Genomic DNA, 27,622 nt, shown 5'->3' with positions numbered 1-27,622 from the left:
GTCCAACTCAAATTCTTAGGTTACTCAGCTAACCCTAATTATCATGTTGATATGCATATATGGATTAGGAGAGTCAAGTGACACTATAGAATCACTATTACAAAACATTAACAGTTAACGATTACAGAATGATACATACATTCAATTCATGATATAAATAAAATATGAACAATAAGGTTTGCATCATTTATGAGACTTAGCCATGGTTTTCACAAATGGTACATACGGTCCAATTTTGATTCTCCATTATATTTCTTGGCTAATAATCCTGCACACTCATTTCACACATCAACAGTTTGAGAAAAATAATAGGTATATATATATTTAAAACTCATATAGATAATCACATAAATCAAAACATTAACTTTTATTTAAGTAAGCCTTTCTCATTTCTGCACACATTTAATCATTATTAATTACATAATCAATATAACATGTAACTTATTCATTAATTCAGATTAAGTACTAGAATAATCATCGTTAGGCATGCATATACCTAAACATCATAGCATCACCACTAAGGCATATTGAGCCATTTGAATGCATATAACCTAATCATCAAGGTACTAAAATCAATATCCTCATCATCAGGTGAAAACATCTCATATCATTATTAGTGAAATTTTAATGCTTAAAAAATAGAGATAATGTAGTAGTTCTCAAATCATTGAGTATTAAAATATGGATGTATTAATTGATCTTGGTTTTCATTAGGAAATTCACAACATAAAACATTACTTCATATCTATTTCAATCTCCTATAATGGTTTTAATAGAGAAATTCATATTTAATAAGTACATACGAGGAGGGATCTCACAAGGAGATTGTTGATCTTAGATTCATTTTTTACAAGTGAGTGTCAACACACTTTAACCATTTACTTATTTCATGCCAAACTCATAATACATGCTGAGCACAACATGTAAATATTAGAACATGCCAAGTTGTAATGAGTGTCAAGTCACTCATGTGCCAAGTCACTCAGGTACTAAACATATAGACCATGTTGAGTGATTCAAGTGTTGATTAAATAGTAGATGCTGAGAGATTAAAGTACCAAGTAAATAATGGATGTCAAGTAATGTAGGTGCCAAGTCAGAAGTAGAAATAGAATGCATGCCAAGCATTAGTGACTTCATATGCTGAGTGACATAGTTTTGACATATTTGTTTGTAATTAAAAAAACAACTATATAAACAGCTTTTAAGCCAAATTAAGATTAGATTCAATGTTTTGGAGATAAGGACGAATCTATATTCAAAATTCACTTTGTAATTGCATGCAATGAATCAAAAAATAGGAAGGTTTAAGTGACAATATGGATGAATCTTAGTTGTAGATCCATACCTAACCCTAAGAAACTAAGTCTTCTTAAGGAGGATGAAGCCCTAAACTTTGTAATGGTGTAACAATGGGTAAACAATTGAATTGGAGGAGTGATCAAGATAGTTTGTAGAAGCTCTTCAAGGTGACTTAGAACTAAGAGTGAATTGTAAAATTAGATAGAGAAGAACAGATGATAGAGAAGGATACATCATTGATACATCAGATCATGAAGGATCAATGATAGATTGTGCAAAGGTGATTTCTTATTAGGAAAGCAAGTGCTAATTGCAGGATCTATGCTAAGACATTCTAACAAATGATTTCAGTTAAATCTCTAACAAAGTAGTCCTAATAGGCTATACTAAATCCTTTAACAGGGTGTTTACTTAATTGTAAGTTAAAGTCCTCCAATCAAACACACTTCTAACAGGGTGTTGAAATCCTCTAACAAGGTGGGACATAACAATCTTTTTAAGCCTTTAACAAGGCAAGCCTTTCACAAGGAAGACCATGATTCATGGTCAAACCATTGTGACCTTAATTGGCTATACTTTGTTGTTGCATTAGTGAAGATTTTTGGGTATCATCCCCATCCCAATTTTACCTTCTCACTTGGAGGGTTTCTAGGTAATCATATCTAGTGTTATGTGTGTGATTGATTACATGATTACATGATTGATGCATATTCTTTGCATGTTGTTTTAGTTTACATATTGAATTCATATGATGAATGGTGAATGTTTTATGGGTTCAAGTTTAAATTCCTGATTCACCCCCCTCAGAAGTTTACCTTTCCCACTTGTAATTCCAACAATGGATGCATGTATGATAATACATATTTTATGGGTTCACTAAGCTATGAAATTTTTCAATTATACATATGGACCTTGGATAACTGATTCAACCCCCAGTTATTCTAAAGTATTCCAATAATTTCTATTAGAGCCATCTACTTAAGAGGACTAGCTTGAAGGTACTAGAAGCACAAAGATATGGATGTGAAAAAGAGAAGTACCCAATATTAATAGAGATAAATTTCCTACATGGAAAAGTTTGATGAAGGTACACCTTAGAGGACTTAGAGATCATGCACAATCTACAATTACAATTGAGCATGTTGATCATGTTGGAACCCCAACTATCAAGGATATGAAAAAGAAGAAAGTACATAACCAGGCAATGCTAGAGATTTCCCCTACCCTAAGCTGTGCTAAATTTGATGATATCAAAGGTCTTGATAGTGTAAAGAAAATGTGGAATGCCTTAACTACCATCTATGGAGGAGACACTAATGTTCTAAGAGCCAAAGCTGAAAGTTTTAGAGGTAAGTTTAATCATATAATAATTGAAGAAGGTGAGAATATTGCTCAATATGTTGCAAGGATAAAAGGTATTAATGTAATAAGAGGAGCTACTGGAACAATATATGATGATAACATACTAAGTAAAGTTTTGATAATACTACTACCTATGTATGCTATTAGAATTTCTACAATTCAAGAACTGAGATGTATACCATGGAATAAACTATTACTTGAAGGTTTGGTAGGTAGGCTCATTGCTTTTGAGCTATCTAAATTTGATAATTAAAAACTTAAAAATATTAAGTCTACTTTCAAAGCTAAGTTGCCACTGGAGGAACCTGATGAGAAGAAGAAGAAGAAGAATAAGGTAGAGTATGTGTCCAATGATAGTGATACAAATGAGGAGGATGTAGAACAACTTGAACCATTACTAGGAAGAAGATTCCATAGAGGTAAAGGAAAGTTCAAAGGTAAATAACCTAGATCATTTGTTTCAAATTCAATGAGGTTGGTCATATTGTTGGTAGATGTCCGAAGAAGAAGAACTATAGAGGTGGTGACAAGTACAAAAGTGGAAGAGATGAAGACAACAAGGATTGCAAAGACAAAGGCAAAAAGTCATGCTGCATTGCTGAAGAGGAAATAAATGATGAATATGATGAAAATGATGATGAAGTTGTTTATGTTGCAATGAAGGATGAGTCTGATGAAGATGAGGCAACTGCACTTATGAATTGTGTAAACAAGAGTGACAGATGGATCACTGATAGTGGGTGTTTACATCACATGACTCCACAAAAAAGCAATTTTATTACCTTGAATTATTAAAATGGAAATAGTGTAAGATTTGGTAATGATGCACCTTTTTTGATAAAAGGATAAGCTTCTATCATACTCACAGAAAAGATTTTGTGTGACAATGCTTACTCTATTGAAGGACTTAACTATGATCTATTTAGTGTGTCACAATTGAATAATTTAGGATGTAAGGTTGAGTTGGAAAAGAAGATTGCTAAGATGTATGACACTAATGGAAAACTAATTGGAAAGGGTGATCAAACTAGGAGCAATCTATTCTACCTTGACATAGAGGATGCTACTTGTCTAGTTGTAAAATTTGATGATCCGTGGCTATGGCACAAAAGGTTATGCCATGTTAATTTTGATAACTTGGTTAGTATCAATATCATGAGAAAAGTTAGAGGTTTGACTAATTTGAAGATGCTTGATAATATAATGTGAAAATAATGTTAATTAGAAAAATGACAAAGTCAAGTTTCAAGAATAAAACTCATACCTTTAAAGAAATACTAGATATTGTTCATGCTGACTTGTGTGGAACAATTAAAGTGTAAAGCTAAAAAGGAGATAAGTAAATTATGTTGTTTGTTGATGATTATTAAAGGATGATGATAGTTATGCTATCAAAATAGAAATATGATGCTTTCCAAATGTTTGAGTGGTACTTAGCAAGAGTTGATAAGGAAATAGGTAAAAGTCTAAAATGTTTGAGATTTGACAGGGGAGGAGAATTTACATCAAATGCATTTGAGATGTTCTGTAATGATAAAGGAATCAAGAGACAGACATCTACCCCTAGAACCCCTCCACAAAATGGAATTACTAAAAGGAGGAATAGGTCTATAATGGACTATTCTAGGACACTCATGATGGAGAAAAATGTTGCTTTGAAATACTAGAGAGAACCTGTAAGCATAGCTTTCTATACCTTGAGCTATGTACAAGTCAAGAAAGGTACTCATTCAATACCTTTTGAACTATGGTATGGATACTCACCCAATTTAAAATATTTTAAGGTATTTGGAAGCAAATACTATATTCTCAAATACTTTAGGGAAGGTAAACTAGATGCAAAAAGGTGAAGAAAGTATATTTCTAGAATATTTCACAAGAAGTAAAGCATATAAGTGTTTAAATACTAACACTAACAAAGTTGTGGAAAGTGCAAATGTAAATTTTAATGAATATAAAAAAGTATATGGAGCTGATCCTATGAAAGAACCAGAAGAATACAAATCATTTGTATACTTTATGAAGGTACGCCTACTAAAGAAGATGTTGCAAATGAACCTACAGACCAATATCAAGTTTTAGTGATTGTCGAGTCACATAACATGAATGTCGAGTTGTATTTGGGTATGTGCAGGATCATGGTGTGCCAAAAACTGGTGATCTGAAAAATTTTTACTTCTAAAATATCTCAAACCATTTCAAAATTTATTCCAACATTTTTCCCACCCACCTTGATACTAAATGAAAATTTTTTTTTTTTTTTTATAAGGTCTACTATATCTTTCGATACCAAACCTATATGGTCAACTTTAAAAACATCTTTAAAATGTGCTTTTGGCTTTTTTTTATGTGATTCTAACTTCAAACATGTAGCTGAAGACTTTTCTTCACCAAAATTTGATGAAATGAAAAGGGTTTCTTAAGAATGTTCTTATCTTTCCATAAATGTAAGATCCGTCAAATTATGATTTTAGCAAGTAATTATTACTTATTTTCTAATGAAGTTACGTATAAAGTGTTGACTAACACACTACTTGAAAAACAACTATAACTTTCAAATGGTACAACATCTTTTAAATCCAAAAGATGCATCACATTCTATTTTTCTTCTACTATAAGAAAAACAATGAAAAATTTATTTTTTCAAAGTTTTGAATTATTTAAGGTGGTCAGACACTAGATTTTTTTAATTCCAAAAATACTAAAGTAAAAAATTAATTAATTATTATTTATTAACAATAAAAATACCCAAAAAAATGTGTCACATCCAGGCATGAGTCTACTACTTATATCTGGAATATTACTAAAAAATATTATCATTTGATCTTGATTAAGGTGGTTAGACATATGTCTACTTCTTATTTTTGTTCTAAAGTTTTTGTAATACTGCATTAAAATTCAAAATTTTGACCAATCAATTTTTATTTTTTTGAGATATGTCCTAGTCTTTTAGAAACTAGATTCAATTTTCTAGAGATTCTTTTCTCTCAACTTTTTGATATAAAGTTAATAACAAGTAAAAAATTTCACATCAAGTTGACATAGTCTTGATTTTTTAATTTTTTATTGCCACTTAAGAGCATAGTTTGGTTGACCATGATCCTACACATACCCATTTAGGAATCGAGTTATACTTAGATGTTGAGCTACAAAATGAAGTTGAAGCACATTCTAATTCTAAGATTAGTTTACATGAAAGAGATGATGAGGTACCTAGCAAAGATGTACATAGTGACTCTAAAGTCAAAAGACGAAATGAAAGAGTTGAACCAAGATTGTCCAAATATGTCAAGAGACATCATCTTGCTACACAAATTATTGGAGATAAAGATGTTAGACCATTGAAAATGATCAAATTGAGAAATGATACATGTTTTCTGAGCATGAAAGAGCCTAAAAAAGTGAAAGATGCCTTAGAAAATGTGGACTAGAGTAAAGCATGGAAGAAGAGATTGAAAAATTTGAGAAAAAACAAAACATGAACTCTAGTTCCTAGACCCGAAGAAAAAAATGTGATTGGCACCAACTAGGTATTCAAAAACAAGCTAGATGAAAATGGTGAAGTGATAAGGAACAAGGCAAGATTAGTCTACAAAGGATATGCACAAGAAGAAGGAATTGACTATGGAAAGACATTTTCTCTTGTTGCTAGATTAGAAGAAGTAAGAACTCTATTTTCTTATTCTACATACAAAGGTTTCAAAGTTTATCAAATGGATGTTAAATTACATTTCTAAATGGCATATTAGAGGAAGAGGTTTATATAGAACAACCAAAATGATTTGTTGATGTTAACAACAAGAATATGATATGTAGATTACACAAAGCTCTATATGGTTTGAAACTAGCACCAAGAGCATCATATGAGAGACTTCATAAGTATCTTGTGAAGATTGGATTTGAAAGGAATGATAATAACAACAATCTATACATAAGGATAGAAAAAGGTAAAGGTATTTTGTTATCTGAAATTTTTGTTGATGATATCATATTTGGAGGTCAAGATGCTTTATGTAAGGCTTTTGCAAATGAAATGAAGTAAGAATTTGAGATGTCTATGTTTGAAGAGATCAAATTTTTTGTGGGTTTGCAAGCATATCAGATGAAATATGGTATATATATCACTCCTTCATAGTATGTCAAGGAAATATCAATTTTTTTTTAGATTGGAGGATTCCAAACTAGTAAGTAGACCTATGGTTATAAGACACAAATTTAACTGAGGTGAATCAAACATTATACAAGTTTATAATTGGAAAACTACAATATGTAGTACATAGAAGACCTAATATTGCATTATCTATAGGGATAGTTACAAGATTCATTGCTAATCCTAGGGAGAGTCATCTGATGGTTGTAAAAAGAATAATGAGATATTTGAAAGGAATAGAGGAGTATGGTCTATACTATAAGAAAAATGAGAAATTTAAATTAAGAGCCTATACTAATGCTAATTGGGCTAAAATATTGATGACAAAAAGAGCAGCAGTGGAGGAGTATTTTTCTTAGGCAAGAGGCTAGTTACATGAACTAGCAAGAAACAAAATTGTACTTCACAATCTACTATTGAAGTTGAATATATTGTTGCTGCTATAAATTGTAAAAACATTATATGGATTAAATAGCTACTCAAAGGCATGAAGGAAGAGATCATAGAACCAATGATACTTTATTTTTATAATACAAGTGCTACAAACATATCAAAGAATCCTATGATGCACATAAAGACTAAGCACATTGCAAACAAGTATCATTACTTGAGAGAATTAGCTCAAGATAAAAAGATGAAGATGGAATATGTTAACAAGAAGGAAAAAAATGTTGATATCTTCACAAAATCATTACCTAAGGATGCTCATGAGTATCTAAGAAATAAACTATGGGTGATACCCCTATCAAAGGCTATCTATGTAACAAATGGAGTTCCTTGCATCAAAAAAGTTGATATTCATATGTTACAAATTGATGCAGTGGATCTTACTTTAGGAGCTACCTAAAGTAATCAAAGAGTTGGAACTACAAATTAGTCACAAGAAAGGTGATAGAGGGAGAAATTGAAGAAGTGTTTATCTGTATATTAAGATGTTCAGTCTTTGGCATTTTTGTCAAAGAGAGAGATATTTATTGATCAAGGGAAATATAAGAAAGATGGAGGTAGTTATTGATCAAGAGAAACACAAGAGTTAAACTGATCCTAGAGGAAGAGATATAAAACTAAGAGGGAGATAGAAAATACAGGAAAATAAATCTACCTAGCAAGAGGAAGATAATTAAGAGGGAGTCATAAGGATGACACAACAAAGTTTTGTAACCTATTCAAAAGATGGGAGTTGATGATACAGGGAGATATTTCAATACAAGAAATTATTTTCTTTATGGTGTTTTGTTGGTCTTACTATTCCAATCTAGTTAGTTTGGTTTGTCATCAATGCCAAAGAGGGAGATCGTTGAAGAATGAGACTTTTGAGAAAAAATTGATACAAATATGATCAACATGTTTTAATCATTATTTTTTCACAGATGTCAAACCTGTTATTTTCTGGTAATTTTTTTTTTAATATGATTTAAGTACTATCACTTATTTGATTCATGAAGAGAATTTGATCAAAAGATGTAACAATAGCACCTAAAGGAAAGGTTGACCTATGTTATGTAAAAGAGTACAAGAGTTAGCTAATACAGTGACAACATCATGTATTGATAATCTACTTAATGCTACAAAGGTTGGTTACACTTAGCAAGCTTAGAAGAACAAGTTAAACAAAGTTTCTCTGCCAAGCTTGACTAAGTGGATAGTAGGTGCCAAAAAAGTCAGTATAAGCTGAGAAAAAAATTAGTTAGAGCCCAATAAATGTCTATTCTAGTGTATGTCAAGAAAAATAATGGATGTTGAGTAAAGTTTAGTTGTTGCCGAGCACTAATAAACTTTAGTTCATGTCCAGTGATTCTCTAATATATGTCGAGAAATGTAATGTGTGTCAAGCATCAGAAGAAAGTCAATGTCGAGTGGCTACACTATTGAAATATTGTGAATTTGATGGATCTAAGCTAACAAGTTTGTTTTCTTGGATTGTGTGAATTAGGTAGAAGATAAGATTAATGAGCTAGTGGCATAGAATTCAAGGTAAATGTTTTGAGGCAAATTCAAAGAGGATTGAAGGAGAAGTTTCTAGAAGTAATATTTAATAAGAGATAGAATCATTGAATCCTACCTAATCTATCCTAACCCTAAATTGGATGATGAAGAATCTTAATTTCCTCTATATAGGGATGGCTAGTCATCAATAAGGGTTGTCACATGCAAGAACCTAAGAAAGAAAAGAAATCAAGGGAATTGCTTCATCAAGTGACCTAAGAGAAGAGTCTACATTAGCATGTTGAGAAAGAAGGATTAAGGGTATGAATGCTTGATGGGTGATCAAGCTATCGGAGCTAAAATGTGTGAAGGCCAAGAAAAATGGAGGACTGAAACAAAATTTGGAATCTACAAATGGAGCTGCAAGTTGTTATCAGATCAAACCTTACCGTTACTCTCTAATAATTGTATTAGTTTAGGGTAAATACTTTGGATTAAGGTTGACTTAATAGTCATTTGTAAATCCTTTAACTAGTTGACATTCCAAGTGAATGGTCTAAAGTTCTTTAACAAGGCTCACTCCTAACAGGGTGATTGAAATCCTTTAATAAGGTTGGACATCACTTCAAGAGAGTAAAAAAGAGTAGCATGTTACTGGTGGTTTTTTGCGAATTGGGTTTCCACGTAAATCATTGTGTCAAATCTATTTCTAAATCTATTATGTTTCATGTTTACATTTCTATAATTTGATTTGACAGTAACCTATAAGTTTTAAGAGATTGCATAATCTTATGAATGCATGGATGATAATAAATGTTTTATTGGTTCACTAAGCTATGAAAAGTTTTATTTATATATTTGGACCTTGGATAACTAATTCACCCCGACTATCAGTTATTCTAAAGTATTCGAACATATAATTGATACACTAAATATTTATGTAATTCATTACTTCCTTTAATGGTAGAAACCTCATGAGTATAGAAATTAGGAAGATATATTATAATTTTTTATTGAATAACATTTTCTTGTAATTTTCCATAAATTCTTCCAATGCCATTCAATACTTCATCTACCTATATAATAGGTTTTAATATCTTCATATTCTTTTTAAATGGACAAGAAACTAAATAGATGGTGGCAGTGAATCAGCTATCCTAGAAACTTATAAATTTTATTAGGAACTAGATTCACAAAAAAACTTATCTTAATTCTTAATCATAAAATAATCTAAACATGAAAGTAACATGTGAAAACTGAGAATCACCCTATACTATGAGACACCAAATTTACATAAAGATTTGTTCAATTTCATCAAATCAACAACTAGATCAACATCATGACCTGACACCTTCTTACAAACCTTAAATATTTCTTCCCTATTTAAATCTATTTTGGAAAACTCTTTCATTAAAAATCCATTTTGAGCACCATATAATTGATCCACAAAATATTAATCCAAGTATTATATTTCCTTAATGGTAGAAACCTTATGACTAAAAAAATTATCGTTACATATGAGATTCTTATTAAGATATACTCTTCTTGTAATCATCCAACAATGCATCAAATTCCATTAAATACTTTATCTACCTAGATCATGTAGCTTTCTATATCATTGTCTTCCTTTTGAAATGCACATGATAGTTTATAGAGTAACGAGAGTGAATTCAATTTATTTTGAGGACTTATATGTCTTCCCATGAATAAAATTTCAGAAAACTTATTGTAATCCTTAATAAAAAAAATATAAACATGAAAGGAACATCTTTAAATTAGAAACCCAATAAACCATGATATATGAGAATTACATAGAAAACCATGTTAAGGGGAAATCGAAAAAGAAGATTGATTATAAATTAAATAAACATCTACTATGGTTACACTAGTTAAAGGGTTGTTTTTATAAAGAAATATCACTACAAGAAAGACTCATTGCTATTTGGCTCTCTACCTAGAAGAAGGATTATTGCTAGAGAGATAATTGCCCAAATATGGAAAAAATAAAAGAGAAAAGATCCACCACTGGTCCAACATTACAATTTGATTGAAATATATATTGAGATCTTCTATAACTTCTTATAGTAGCTAACACATTAAAATGCACACTACATTAAAATGCACACTACATGAAATAAATATTTTCACTTATGCATATCCATATTCTACCAATCCTTAGATCAAAAACTTCATCCATAAAAAATCATCCTTAATTTATACCAACCTCATACTTGCAATCTATTTGAAGGTTAGCTAAAAATATAAACCAAACATAATTCAAATTAGTTCAATAATTAATCACTCTTATGGTGGAAATTTAATGAGAAGAAGACTACATTATTTCTTAATTAGAACCAAAATACACATGTGAATTACTCTTCAATCTACACTCACTTGAGAATATTTGTGAACATGTAAACATCCAAGGCTAGCCAAACCTAGAGTGAATTACATTAAACTATGAACACATGCCTCCAAAATAATAAAAAGTCATTCCATTTGAATTTAACAAATTTGGGAATATTGAGGGCACTTTTGAATCCACAACAACATAAATCAACAAGAAGAAAAATGTAGAGCATGGATTTACCATAGGAAACTCTATCAAACACTATCATATACTTGATGAACACCCAATAATTTGAATAATGATCTAAAGCATGAAGACCTAAATCAAATACATAGGATACCAACAACATATCCAATCTACATACACTAATACATTTGGGCATCATTTCCAATAACCATTTCTGATAGAGGGGCACATTTTGTTAAATTGGATTTTTTTGCCAATGTATGCAATAACGTCATAGTTATGATGGAATTTATGTACATGGTCACAATTGTGATGGTTATGGGTGCATATTTACAAAAATAAAATACAAAGTTTTGAAATTATTTTTTTATTTTCTTGTGTGAAAGAAATAAAAATGCTTCACGTGGAAATAGGTCAATCAATCGAGAGAAGGAAATCTATAGGAGTAGGTCAATCAATTGAGAGAGGGAATTTGAAGCAGAAACAAAACCCTAACAAATTTTAAGTATTCTTAGCTGTGTTTTCTGGGTAGATTGTGTTACAATTTTTGCATCAACGTTTGGGATCACACTTTGTGATCCATCATCAGGATGAGAGAGCTATAGGAAAAAAGTGATCCAAAATGTTGATGCAAAAATTGTAACACAATCTACTCAGAAAAAATAGCTAAGAATTCTAATGGATTATGGAAAACTACTATCTAAAAATTTTAAGTATACAACAAATTGTTCACATAGGGAATAAATTTTAGATTCCTCTTTATTTGTTTATCTTAAAACTTGACCTTCTCATTGATTTCCAATGAGAGTTGTGTGCTAGAAAAATGATCTTCTATTTTATTTTACTTGCTCAATAAAATAGTAGTGTTTATGCTTACAATTTGGCTAAGAGGTGAGCATGGAAATACATTAAGGTTTTCATTTATGGAAACATATCATTTGTATTAATTCAACATATCATGGAGATAGAGTTTTTCCTTGAAGACTTGGAAAATTCTCTAAGTATCACAGAGTTTAATTATTAGTACATAAATGATTTTGTTTTGCAAAGACCATAGAAATTGAATTGGCATGTGTGCACTTGAGGGAAGAAATAAAAGGTTATGATGATCCTACATGCAAGAGAATGAGTCATCATATTCTATACAAATGAAGGTACTAAAGGTTTAACAATTACAAGAATGCACATGTAGAACATGACAGAGTTAAGAAAAGTGGTATTTTAAGTTAAGGAATTGCTTTATTTATAAAAATAATTACTTAAAAAATTAGGGATGACACTGTAGATCTTAACCATAAGTGAGGGAAGTATAGTTTTATTAAATTTTTGGATAGATGAAGGCTGATAGGACATAATAACTTGGTATAAAGGACATACTTGGACATTCATGTTGGAATTATCTAGAATAACTAAGAGGGGGGGTGAATCAGTAATTCAAGGTCCAGATGTAAAATAAAAACTTTTCACAGCTTAGCGAACTCATATGCATAAAAAAATTTCATCATGCATGCATCCATTAGATTATGCAATTACTTAAACTTGTAGGTTATTGTCAAATCAATTTGTAGAAATGTAAACATGAAACATAATAGATTAAATAACACATTTGACACAATGATTTAATGTAGAAACCCAATTTGGGAAAATCACCAATAACATGCTACTCGTTCTCACTCTTCTAATGTGATGCCCTTTGAAAGGCCAACCCAATTAAAGGTTACAATATACACTGTTAAATGTGACTTGGTTAAAGGATTTCAATCACCCTGTGAGGAGTGAGCCTTGTCAGAGGAATCTAGATCATTTTCTAGGAATATCACCTAGTTAAAGGATTTACAAATGACTATTAGGTCAATATTAATCCAAAGGATTTACCCTAGACTGATACAATGATTAGAGAGTAATAGTGAGGCTTGATTTAATAACTTACAATACACTTGCAGATTATAGATCTCTATTTTAGTCTTCCATTCTACCTGGCTTTTATATACTTTAGCTCTGATAGATTATTCACCCTTAAAGCATTCATACCCTTAAGCCTTCTTTCTTTACTTGCTAATGTGGTCTCTTGTCTTAGGTCATTGAATGAAGAAATAACCTAGACTCATTGTCTTCCTTAGGTTTCTCCACATGACAACGCTTGCTTCTAACTACCCATTTGTATAAATAGAGAATTAAGATCTTTTTCCATTCATCCTCCATTGTCCATTTTAGGGTTAGGTTAGATTAGGTAGTATTCAGTGAATCTACCCCTCAATTCATTTCATTCCCTTCTAGAAATTTCTCCTTTAGCTCTCTTTGAATTTGTCTCAAAATGATTCACCATGAATTCTGTGCCACTATCTCATCAACCTTATCTTCCATATGGTTCACACAATCCAAGAAATCAAATTTATTAGCTCATATTCATCAAATTCTTGATCTTTTTCATAATGCTAACACATTATATTAATTTTCTTTTAATGCTTGGCACATACTACATTTCTTGGCATCCATTGTCACAAAAAATCGATAAAAACTAAAGTTTACTAGTGCTTAACATCAACTAAAATTTACTTTGCTTAAACTATAATTGACTTTTCTAGGCTCCAACTAATTTTTTTTCTTGGCTTGCACTAACTTTTCTCAGCACTTGGTATCCACTTAGTGAATCTTGGCAGACAGACTTCATTTAACTTGTTCTTCCAGACTTAGTATAACCAACATTTGCAACCTTAAGTAGATTATCAATGCACTATAATATCATAGTCTTAACTAATTCTTGTACTCCTTTTCATATCATAACTCAACCTTTCCTCTAGGTAATATTGTTACCTCATTTGATCAAATCCTTTTCATTAATCAAAAAATGATAGTACTTACATCATGTAAGCAATTGTCTCACCAACAAGTAGAAGGTTTAACATCATTGACAAAAGAATGATTGAAACACATTTATCATACTTGTATCAATCTGTTTTCAACAATCTCCCTCTTTTGGATTGATGGTGGACCAAACTGACTAGACATAATCAGTAAGACCAACAAAATACCAAAAAGAAAATAATTCCTTGTATTGAAATCTCTCCCTCTATCAGCAACTTCCATCTTCTGAATGTGTTACAAATTTCTAATTTGATCAACAAAAAATCAATCAAATCATCCTGATGATTCTTGTTTGATCAGTTTTTATATCTCCCTCTTATTAGGTAGATGTAATCAATAGGCACACTTGTAAACTTTCTCCTTCTAAGTAGATATTCCATAGTTCAGTAACTTCTATATCTAGATTTCTCCCCCTATGATTTCCTAAACCCAACACACTTTTCTTGAAAACAATTTACCCCTCTTTGAAAACAATGCCAAAGAAATATCATCTTCATTTGTAGATATGAATTTTTTTAGTTTCTCCCTTTGTCACCTTTCTTTTGAATGATTTATACCTCTAACTCTTTGATTACTTTAGTCAGCTCCTAAAGTAAGATCCATTGTATCAATATGTAACATGTGTCAATCAACTTGTTTGATGTAAGGAACTCCTCATGCTTCTTAAGATAGCCTTTGATAGGGGTATCACCCCTAGTTTATCTCTTAGATACTCGTAAGCATCCTTAGGTAATTCTTTTGTGAAGATATCAACTATTTGTTGTTTTGTGTTAACATATTCCATCATCACCTCTTTATCTTGAAATAATTCTCTCAAGTAATGATACTTGATTGCAATGTGCTTAGTATTTATATGCATCACAAGATTCTTTGATATATTTATACCACTTTTATTATCACAATTAAGTATCATAGGTTTAGTGATTTCCTCCTTCATACTTTTGATTTGTTGTTTGATCCATACAATGTTTGTACAATTATTACAGTAGGAACATATTTAGCTTTAGTAGTGGATTGAGATATATTGTTTTGTTTCTTGTCAGTCCATATGACTAGTTTTTTTTCCTAATAAAAATGCTCCTCCATTTGTAATGCCCTGCCAAGGGATCCAAAGAATTAACCTAGAATTTCACTAAGTTTAGTAGCATTTTTTTTAAAACATGAAAGTAAATACCACATATAACTTATGCATAATAACGGAAGCAATAGTAATGTCCATTTGAAAGTAAGCATAACATACAAAATAGATTACATTATTTAAGATCCCTTAACATTGAATTACATCCAAATTAACTAACATACATGAATCCATCTAGTACAACATCCACATGAAATAATAATGATAAGTCCAATGTTTATACATTACATTTCAAATACTCAATCATCCACTGTACATGTCTCAAGGTATGACAAGCTCAAGAATATACATACATAGAATAAGGTACATCATCCTATTCTAATCCACGATTCATCAAGTAAAGATAATCACATGATACACATGATACATCATCATAGAAGACATATACATCCATCATAAAGATCAAACATAATAACTAAGTGCACGGTTCCTCCCAACTGTTAATAGCATCATTAGACCATCTTGGATCCTAGCCATCCCTCCGTGCATAACATTCCAAATCACCAAAGAGATCATCAGTATTAACATAGTAGGAATGTCACTCCTAATATATATAACATCATATGTAGAAAGTAATCTAACATGCAAATAAAAGCATAAGATAACATCATCTAACATATGCTAATCATCAACAAAAAAAGATACATTTCCATCAACATGAAGGATGTATTAGCCACGATGTCTCAATGAATCTCAAATGATAAGAGTGGAAAATACACTATCACCTGACCGTGTGGTACCTAAGTGGTCCACTCCCACCATGCTGAGGAGATAATCTCAAGTCTCAAATAGGCTAACAAAATCACATAGCACAAATCTCTATAAGTCCAGGAACCCTAAAAGTATACTAACTCAAAGGTTCCAAACACAAAATCGACATCTAATCCCTAGAGGCACACAATGACATGTAGGAACCTACTATGCAAGCGGGAAAGTATCATCGCATTTATCACGTACAAGTTACCCTGGCAGTTAGCTAAACTCCACGGGTCCATACTGATCTCATGCAGCCACTAGTATCCTCTCATACTGACGAGGCATACTATGGAATGCAAGGTTGCAACCATGCATTCTCACTACTCCCATCCTAGCCTATACAAGCACTCAAGGCATGGGCGAGAACAAAAAACTTATCTTTTTAGGTTCATTCAATTAGTATTAGGTGTGAATGTTATCACTTATTAATCCAACTTACAATCAGTTACCCTGGCAGCCTCTTAGGGCCCCGGCCCCCATTGCAAGCCACTTCCTGTCACTACATGCAGATATCCTACCCTAATGCTCATGGAATCATAAATCTCAAAATCACAAAAGATAATCCATAATAATATCATCAAATATGCATAAAAGCATCAAATCTCCATGAGCAAACATCCATAGAAAATCATGATCACAACAACTCTCTATTGGCAACTGAAGTATCACTGATAATCAAAGTATCCAATGGTTCTCAATAACCAAAATATATCTCAATCATACTGATCGAAGACTCCAAAAATGGTTGAGTCAAACATGTCACAACATGACATCATCAAGAATAAATCCACATCACAGTCCCATCATGGCGACTAGAAAATAACCAAGAATAACTAATCGATGACCAAAAATAATGGTTAAGTCAAGTGTCTCATACATAAGAACCTCAACTATAACAAATCAGTAATCGCATCCAATACATAGAGCATTCCATCACATAACCATGGTGGGGTTTATAAAAATCGAGATTAAAACTTCACCATGACATCACAATCACATAACTCCCCAAGTCTCTGGTAGACATCCTATAACTGGTCAACACTAGTCAACCCAAAACTCAAAAAAATAGCATAAAGAATACACAATGCAACCACATGTTTTGGTTTTGCCAAATTTACAACTTAACTTTAAATGCAAAAGTCTCGATTTACGTTTTCCCAATTTAAATATCAAGTGGAAAAATTTCACGTTTTACCTAACCCATGTTTTTATATTGGTAGATAAAAGTTTCTCCCCAAAAACCATTAGACTCAATTTTCTAAATGTTCTAAATGTCTCTTATATATTTTCATTTAGACCCCCATCATTTTCAAAATAATATTTGAAATTCTTTCCATATTCATCTTTCCAAATTAAAGATTATATTGAATCTATATTGCTCACCATTATAAAATATCTTGTTATTAAAGAATTTCTCTTTAAATTCCAAACATCAATTAATATATCAATTATTTATTATTGATAATGTATATATATATATATATATATATATATATATAACATTTAATAATTTAATAACAATACAACATTGAAAAGCCAAAATTTATATTCAAATAACATATGAAATATCATTTAACAATGAAAATTTGATTTCGTATAACATAAACATTTAAAAAATAAAAAAAAACACAACGAAATATTTAAATGACCCCCATCACCCTTGCTGTGGTACGCAGTACCTGCGGTCGCAGGTACTGCGCCGACAGCAGGTACTTAGTACCCTTGTCGTCGCAGACCTGTGAGGGTAGACCTCTGCTTTCCGTAGGCATGGGGTACAAATCGTGCCCAAGCAAATTTTAATAATTTTTTTTTTTAAAACATTGTTTTGAACGCCGATTCGCAATATGAATTGCGTCGCGATTTATTAAATTTTTCCCACTGCGATTTAACAATCGATCATTTAGTGAATTATATATATACATATGTATATATATATACATATGTATATATATATACATATGTATATATATATATACATATGTATATATATATACATATGTATATATATATACATATGTATATATATATACATATGTATATATATATATATACATATGTATATATATATACATATGTATATATATATATATATATATATTCGAGTTTTGTACTGCAATACATACATACATACATACATACATACATACATATATATATATGTATGTATGCAGATCCGAATATATAACATGTATATATATATATATATATATATATATATATATATATATATATATATATATATATATATATATATATATATATATATGTATGCAGATCCGAATATATAACATGTATGTTTTTCCATACATACATATATATATATATACATATATATATATATATATATATGTATATATATATGTATATATGTATATATGTATGTATATATGTATATATGTATGTATATATGTATATATGTATGTATATATGTATATATGTATATATATATATGTATATATGTATATATGTATATATATATATATATGTATGTATGTATGTATGTATGTATGTATGTATGTATGCAAATCCGAATATATAACATGTATGTTTTTGCACAAGGAATTATATCCACAATTTAAGAATTTTCTATAAAATATTTGAACTCTAGATTCATTCAATTAATTTTCTAATGGATTTGGCTATAAATTTAAACCCTAGCCCCGTGATCTCTTTAGATCTATGCGTATAAGGTTTCTCAAATCAATTTAACTACCCATAATGAAAATGTATACAATTAAAATAGAAAAATCCTCATAAGACATATGGAAGACACGAAGAAGACAGGGAATGCATGATGCGCAAATAGCATAAGTAAAATCACAAGAATCTACCCGAATTCTGATGCTAATTCGCTCTTCCTCAGAAAACCCGTAGAGCAAGCTCCCTTCTTCGGTGTTCTCGAATCCTCCAATGCTCCAATTGCACTCCAAACACTATGTCTAAGCTTCTAGGAATGCTTGAATATAAAGAGCTCTCAGGAAACACCTAGAATGCTTCTAGAAATAGCTAGAAGGTGTCACCAACTAAGAATGGGTCTTTTCCAACCTTCTAGATGGGTCATAAGGTTGTAGACACCATGTGCTTAATTGATGCACTAACCCCCGTGTTGTTGACACATGAGAAATAGAAAAGTGTGCTAACTCTCATGCAAGCTTATAACTCCAATTCACTTTTTATATAATTTCCATTTAAATATTTATAACTTTCATTTTAATTTTTCTAACTTTTATTATTATTATTTATTTATTACTTTATTATTATTTTATTATTATTGTTAATTTTAATTTCTAGTTTTCTTTTATTTAATTCTTTTTCCTCAATTAATTCACATTTAATTAATTATAATCAAAATATAAAATAACATGATATTTTATATTAATTTTTCCAAATAATTAATTTATTAATTAAATCTATTTATTAAGACTTAATTAATAGAAAATTCACCATAGACCTCCAAGATAAAATATGAAAACCCATCATAGAGCAAATCACTCAAAATCAGTCTAAAGGGTTAAAAATCACGAATCATGTCATCCGACACATTCGATGGGTAATTGTCCTACCTCACTAGGATAATTGGCTTAAAGGTTTGGGATTTGGACTTGAGAATTTATCTCACTTCTCTTATCATTGAGATAGTATAATAGGGTACGCTCATCCTGGCAATTCAGGGAAGTTGATACCCGGTACCTGCAACCTACAAAAAAATCATGCATGTACATACAATATATATAATGCTAAGCTAAACAGACAATGGCAGGAAGTGGTACATCGTGTAGATCCCGACTAAGCAGGTGACTATGACTCCCTTCCTTAACCACATCAGAAACACCATACAATAAGAAAACACGCACATCATACACATGCAAGTATGGGGTAAGTATCCATAATAAAACACATGAGATAATAAACCATCTAACTAATCATCAATAACTAAACACAATATAATGATCATCATGTATGCATGAAATGTAAAGTCTAAATGATCTCATCACATAACCACTGAATCCATAACATAATGTCTGATAGTGTCAAAACAATACCACTAATCCATCAACATAAAACTAGTCCATCATAGTCTAATAATAATAGCAACAATATGTCCAGAAAAGATGTGAACGAGGGTAGGCACTACACCATTGGTGCTCTTTTATTCATCAATATTTTCAGTCCAATTAGCATCAATATAAGCTATTAATTCAAATTTCTCTTTTTTATTGTATTATAGACCATAGTCCTTTGTTTCTTTAAGATATCTCATCATTCTCTTTACTACCATCAAATGATTCTCCTTGAGATTAGTAGAGAATCTTGCAACTATCCCTATAGATAATGTAATATCAAGTTTGCTATGTACTACATACTAGAATTTTCCAATCATAGACCTATATAATGTTTGATTCACCTTAGTTGAGTCATCACTGTTTGACAATTTATGTCTTGTCACCATAGGTGTACGTACTAGCTTGGAATCTTCCAATCCAAAAGTTTTCTATATCTCCTTTACATACTTTGACTGAGTGACGTATATACAATATTTTATTTGATGTACTTGCAAACCCACAAAGAGTTTGATCTCTCCAAACATAGACATCTCAAATTCTCATTTCATTTCATTTGCAAAAGCCTTACATAAAGTATCTTGACCTTCAAATATAATATAATAAAGAAAAATTTTAGATAAAAAAATACCTTTTCCTTTCTCTATCTTTATATAGATTGATTTAATCATTAATCCTCTCAAATCCAATCTTCACTAGATAATTATGTAACCTCTCATACCATTCTCTTGTTGCTTGCTTCAAATCATATAAAGTTTTGTGTAGTCTACATGCCATGTTTTTGTTGTTAGCACCAATAAATCATTTTGGTTATTCTATATAAACTTGGTCCTCTAATATACCATTCAGAAATGCAGACTTAGCATCCATTTGATAAAATTTGAAACCTTCGTATGCAAATAATAAAGAAGAGTTCTTACTCCTTGCAATCTTACACCAAGAGGGAATGTCTCTCCATATTCTATCCCTTCTTCTTGTGCATATCCTTTACAAGCTAATCTTTCCTTATTCATTGTGACTTCACCATTTACATCTCAATTGTTTCTATATACCCACTTGGTACCAATCACATTTTGTCTTTTGGTCTAGGAACTAGAGTCCATGTCTTATTTTTCTCAATTTGTTCAATCTCTTCTTCCATGGCTTTACTCTAGTCCACATCTTCTAAGGCATCTTTTATTGTTTTAGGTTCTTGCATGCTCAACAAATGTGTATCATTTCTTAACTTGTTACTTTTCATACGTCTAGCATCTTTACCTCCAAAGATTTGCACAACAAGATAATGTTTCTTGACATACTTAGAATATCTTGGTTCAACTTTGACTTCTACATTCTGTCTTTCAACTTCTAAATCACTATGTACATTTATGTTAGGTAGTTCAACATCTATTTCATGTACACTAATTTCAGAATTAGAATGTGCCTCAACTTCATTTTCTAATTTGGTACTTGAATGTAGCCCAGTTCCCGAATGCAACTCAACATTCATAGTATGTGATGCAAGAGTATCCAGTGGTGTAAGGGAAATCTTGTATCATTAAATATATGCTTACTATTAGTTTCTATTTAATGTGGTTTTATTTTTGGATACCCATTTGGGTAAAATAGGGATTACAAATCTCATAGTTCCACTATTGGTTTTCTAGGTTAGAGTTTTTGAGCACCTTCGGATACATGCCAATGTAGAAAATAGGTTATTTTGTAATCGAACCATAATTATGATGAGTTAGAGGGTGTAATTTGGATCGATGATTATAATTTTAATTTAAAGCACTCCAAAAAAAGAATTAGGTCAAAAAAATTTATGGTTTGAAAGTTATTGCTGATTTATGTTGCCTAGAGACCCCCTAAGAGCACTTCAAAGTCATATTTAAGGCACTAAATGACGTCGTGAGGGCCTAAAAAATGGGATATGAGATAAGCTCATTCATAGGGCCATAGAGCACTTTGAGATCTTTCTAAAAATGTAAACGTGTCATGCCCAAAAAAAATTGGCAAAAACACACACAACAATTTTTTTATTTTTAAAGTAATTAAATCTACTAAGTTGATATGTTTGTGTTCACAAGTGAAATAAGTTCACTACATTACCTCTTAAGTTTAAAATCACGAGTAGGAATAAATTGTTAAATTAATCTCTCGTTATTAAATTTATATTGACATTTGTTTCATTGTTACATTACTTTTACAATGTTATACTTAAAATTATTGAATAATATTTTAAATGAATATGGTCTGATTATTATTATTTTTTAAATGTTAAATCAAGAACTAATTAAAGTAAATTTCACATCTAACATACACATAAATATTTTTTATTTAACTTATTCAAATCACAATTTCATTTAAATTTAGAAATAAACTTTTCTTTTTGAATTTAAACATACCAATTAAAATAACAATATAATTTAAACTTATATTTGATTAAATGATAAAATCAAAACAAATTAACATTATCTTATTAGTCTAACATATACTAATAAACTTGTTTTAAACATAACAACTAACTAGTTAAAAAACTTTATTTGATTAAAGTCTAAATTTAATAATTGCAAACCAACTACTTTATTAATGCTAACTTAATAAAACAAGATAATAGCTAACACTAAGTATACTTAAAACTTTGAACATACCAATTAAATCTGCTACTTAATTTAAAACAAACTTCTAGATTAGTCTAAAACTAAACACTTTTAATTTAATCTACACTAACTTTAATTCAAAAAAAACTATTTAAAAGACTAAACTAAACTACATTAAATATAAATTTAAAAAACTAACTAAAACCAATCCTAAATAACATATATTGAACTAAATATTTTTAACAAACTTAATAATCCAATCTAAAAAGTACTAACAAAATTTAAATCCATCTTCAATACACAAATTTGCTAACTAAAACAAATCTAAACTAACCAACAATAAAAAACTAAACTAACTAATCAACCTAAGAACTTAATTTAAAACATAGACTAACCTAAACCCCTACTAACATCTAACTTCCTAACCTAAATCTAATAACATACTAACACAATTACTCTAACACATTTCATTACTTTCTAAAACTAATACTAAACTTAATAACTCACTAAAAAAAAAATCTAAAAGAGACTAATTAAGAAAAAGTAAACCTACAACTAATCCTAACTACCAATCCCATCACCCGACTCCACACTTCCTAATCCCCACGTCATGCCCATCCCTAAACCTGAGCACTTAAAGCACCTATGCAAGCCCAAACACGTGGGCACAAGACCCAAGCCCATTTCCAAGCACATGATTCAAGGAAGAGGGAAAGAGTGCGCTTTTTCCACAACTCGCCAATAAGCCTGGCAATGTAAAATTCGCATGGGAGGGATGAAAGCAAGTTGGTGTCTTTTAAATACACTGACCTCGTTCACTCCATGTTTTCCAACTGAGGACTGACGCCCACCATAAAAACTTGCCCTCTTCCAAATTCAATGCAAGGAAAGTTGCATCAGATGTATCAGATTGACCAGGGTACGTACTACTGATGTCAGCTCCTTCTTGGCAATTCACCTAGGAATTTGCAGGGGCAAAAAAAAGGTTTTACAAAAGAAGTCTCTAGGCAAGAACTAGGATAGGTAGGTAGTAACCTTAGGATATTTGTTATATGACTTAATATTAATATATTTTTTTCCTTTTGTTTATTTATCTATTCAAATGTTAACTTATAAATATATATCATAAGGGGAATATATAAGAGATTAAAGATTCTCTGTGACAAGGGGGAATTAATTCTTTCCCCATACAAAATTCAGTGAGGATTTTGAATCTAGGAATACATTTTTTTGAAAGCCTCATTTTTTTTCTAATTATAAATTTTTCAATGCAATCTATTTTTGCAACAAGGGAAAATATATATATATATATATTTTTTACATTCAAATAAAATTTGCTAAGTACCTAATTAAACTGAGGAATTGAGTAATTCATTTAACAACATTGCAAAATGAATCTTATTTCCCTATAATCATGAAAATGAATTAACGTTCCAACCATAACATAATTTTTTTAACCTTAACATAATTGAACTTGAAAATTCACAAAATTGAACATCATCATTCTATCTGATCTTGATATTCATTCCTATAACTGAAAAGAAAATATGAAAACCTCATAAGAACGATATCACTCAAACACTATTTTATTGACAACCTGGTTCAAAGGCTCCGCAGGGAAAGAACCAGGAAGAAAATTCGACATCGTTGCCACTAGAAAAAATAGTTTTAAAAACACTTTACACAGGATTTCAATCCCGAATATAACTGAATTCCAAACAAAGAATTTAAATTTCTTTCATGGCCCTTATCAAGGGATCCATATAATTTTCTGCAATGCATCGCTGAGATTGTGGAGGGAATGGAAATTGGCGAGCTGACAAACAAACATAACAAGGAACAAAATCAGACATTCATTTCCATACTAGGTTTTCTCAACAGGATTCAAAATTGAATTAAAACTAGGGAGAAGGTGGATTTTCCCAACAAGAGACAATAGGGACAACACCAAAACAAATGCCCTATCAGGGCTGTAACTCAAGAACTTTTGTTCCTCCATTCTTACATGTCAAAACTCATACATGGTTTGTGCTGACAGCTAGGGACCCATAACACTCTACCCTCTCTCCCTCTTCTCGTCCTGAGAAGAGACTCTACACTGTTGGGTCCAACTGAAGAACTTTTCTCGAAAATGGCCACTACTACTCTATCCGAGGGTGAGTAATACCAAAACACCCATACAAAGAAAACTTCAAAATTCAAGCAAAAAATGAAGAAAAAGCAATCAAGAGAACATGTTTCAATCCTTCCCAAGTATACCCAACATAGATACACACATACCAATGAACAACACAATAACATAAGAATGAACCAAGCATGAACACAACATGAGCAACATGAAAAAACATGAACAACATGAACAAAGGAGATGAAGAACTCCTACCTTCATAAAAGGCTATGGTAAAATGAACAAGTTGAGAAGAGCTTTTCCTTCCTTGCCTTCAATCTTCCAAAACTTCACTCTAAAAGTAGAGATTGGGTAACAACCAAAACTACTAAAAAAAGCCTCTAATAAGATCCAAACTCAACCACCTAAAAAGGGCAATAACTTCCCCCACTTGCCTAAAAATCTAGAGGATTCTAACTCAACTAAACGTAAGGCTAACCTCAAGGTGGGGTTAGGGTCATTCAACCCATGGTGAAATCATTCTATTTTCGCACTAAAGCAAAAATGGACTTTTTGAGTGACCTCAAAAGTCAACAAAAGGGGTTAGAGGGGTGAAAAATGCCCCCAACCCATACCCACACCCCTTGGATATTCAAATTTCATGATTTTAAACCTTAGGGATAAATTTGGGACCTAACAAATGCTAGGAAAATTTTACGACTTATGACTACCTTCTGAAATGCAGATTACTCACTAATCAAGATTAGGGTAATTAACCTTGATTACCCACTGATTAGCAAAAGAGGTCACTAACCTAATCTAGCTTAGGTCTATAGGTTAATTAGTTAACCCTAGCTAGCATGTTGGAATGCATATGCAATTCACGAGTGTCAAGCGACACTATAAAAACATTTGTTACGAAACATTGATATTTACTGAAAATAGAATGATACATTCATACATCTCAAAATGCAAGTAAAATATGAACAACGAGATTTCCACAAATGGCACATAGGGTTCAGTTTCATTTCCCCATTAGGTTCCTCAGCTAAAATACCCTGCACACTCATTGCACACATCAGTAGCTCTAGAAAATCACATGCATATATGTATATAGCATATCAGGAAAATCTCATAAATTAAAACATTCATCTTTCAGACAATTCAATTGTTTTATCTTGTTCTACTCATATTCTCAATTATTAAAATTTTATAACCAAAGTGTTAATTTTGCATTCACTTACTTCAATACACATGTTCATAAAGCATTAAATGATGAAACCAAATATCTGAAAGTAAAAATCCACAAAACATGAAACAATATAATATGTTCAAAGTATCTGATAGTGTCTTGACATATCGAGTCATGAGTATCAAAATAATAATGTATCACTATGCTACGATGGATCAGGGCAAGGCCTCACAAAATGATTCTTTAATCAGAGCCCAAGATCAAAAGTTCTACCTCCCAAAAGTTGGAATACCATTTCTAGATTCTTCTAATTTTACACTGACTTCTAATGTGTTTTCTAGAACCTTCTAAGTTGGTGATGGATTCCAAATGACATTTTTAAAAATGTATTCCTAACCCTACACCTAATTTAGGTTACTTAATGTCATTTCTTGCATTATAAACATAGTTTTTTGGTGGAGTTTGGGAGAAGATATTGGAGGAGGGCTTTTTTGTAGAATCAGACAACATTGTAAGCCCCTAGGGTATGTCATTAGGTATGTTTTCATTGTAATGAATGTAATAGCATATCTCTTCTAATAATAATATTCTCCTTTTCCTGTTGTGTTCATTTTGGTGTTGGATTGTGCCCTCATCGAGTGGTATTAGAGCGAGTTTTCCTCAGTGTGTAGATAGAACATTGATTATGAGGTAGTTTGCACTAGGATTGTGTGGTTATTGGTTTGATATAGTGAGAAGATGCCTCCATGAAGAAAGCATGGTGGAAGGGCCAGAGTTTTTCCTCTTGTGGTTAGAGCCCTCTAGAGATAAGTTCAGGCATTGCAAGAGGAGATTCATAGAGGGATGAATATTGTTGTAGGTGATGGAAGTGAGGAGGAAAAGGAAGAAGAAGAAAATATTGGGAAGGGGAAGGAGATGGAGAAGTCCTAAACCAAGTGGAGGAGAAGATTTTTAGGGCCATTTACAAGCTTGGAAAAAGACCTAAAATTGATGGCAGCATGTTTTTAGGAAATCTAAACCTGAATGAGTTGATTGATTGGATCAATGAGCTAGAGGAATATTTTGAGTATGAGGATATTGGGGACCCTGATAGGGATAAGTTTTTGAAGGGAAAAATGAAAGGCCATGCCAAAATCTAGTGGCAAGAGATTTAGTTGGAAAGAAATAGAAGAGGAAAGGAGAAAATCATAAGATGGGATTGCATGGTGGAGAAACTAAAGAAGCGGTTCATTCATGTTGATTACAAGCTTGATTTGTCTAAGAAGATGCAAGGGTTAAAGAAAGTGGGAAAACCTATCCAGGAATATATAGTGGAATTTTACTAAGTCCTTATTAGGGTGGGGCATACATAAGCAAACAAGGATAAGTTTTCTCATTATCTTAATGGGTTAAGACCTAACATTTAAGAGGAGTTAAGTCTAGTTAGAATAACTAGCATTAAAGACGCATATCTATTTCCCTTACAAGTTGAGGAGAAGCTAAATAAAAAGTTTGATGGAAAGAAAAGAGGGTGCAATCAAGGAAGGGATGGTGGAAGGCCATTACGAGGTCAAAATGATAATTAGAAGAAAAATAAAGATGTGGGTACTAGCCGAAAATGATAATTCCTATTTTTATTGCAATGAAGAAGATCATCATGCATACA

The 27,622-nt window shown here is 31.2% G+C and overlaps 1 protein-coding gene across 1 annotated transcript in view; it reads right to left on the bottom strand.

Annotated features, from left to right (window-relative positions):
- Nucleotides 1–15,737: 15,737 nt before the first annotated feature.
- LOC149533928 (UDP-glycosyltransferase 83A1-like) overlaps nucleotides 15,738–27,622 on the bottom strand; it is a 289,355-nt gene continuing 277,470 nt past the window's right edge. Inside the window, exon 3 of the mRNA XM_089804409.1 lies at nucleotides 15,738–15,758. The gene's annotated coding sequence lies outside the window, so the exon portion shown is untranslated. The remainder of the gene's footprint in view (nucleotides 15,759–27,622) is intronic.

Source organism: Cupressus sempervirens, chromosome 10, assembly GCF_028749045.1.
Source record: "Cupressus sempervirens isolate cs-2001-9-10 chromosome 10, ASM2874904v1, whole genome shotgun sequence".
NCBI classification, from domain to species: domain Eukaryota; kingdom Viridiplantae; phylum Streptophyta; class Pinopsida; order Cupressales; family Cupressaceae; genus Cupressus; species Cupressus sempervirens.
The sequence above is the reverse complement of the archived record's forward strand: the minus strand, read 5'-3'. Positions and strand labels throughout refer to the sequence as shown.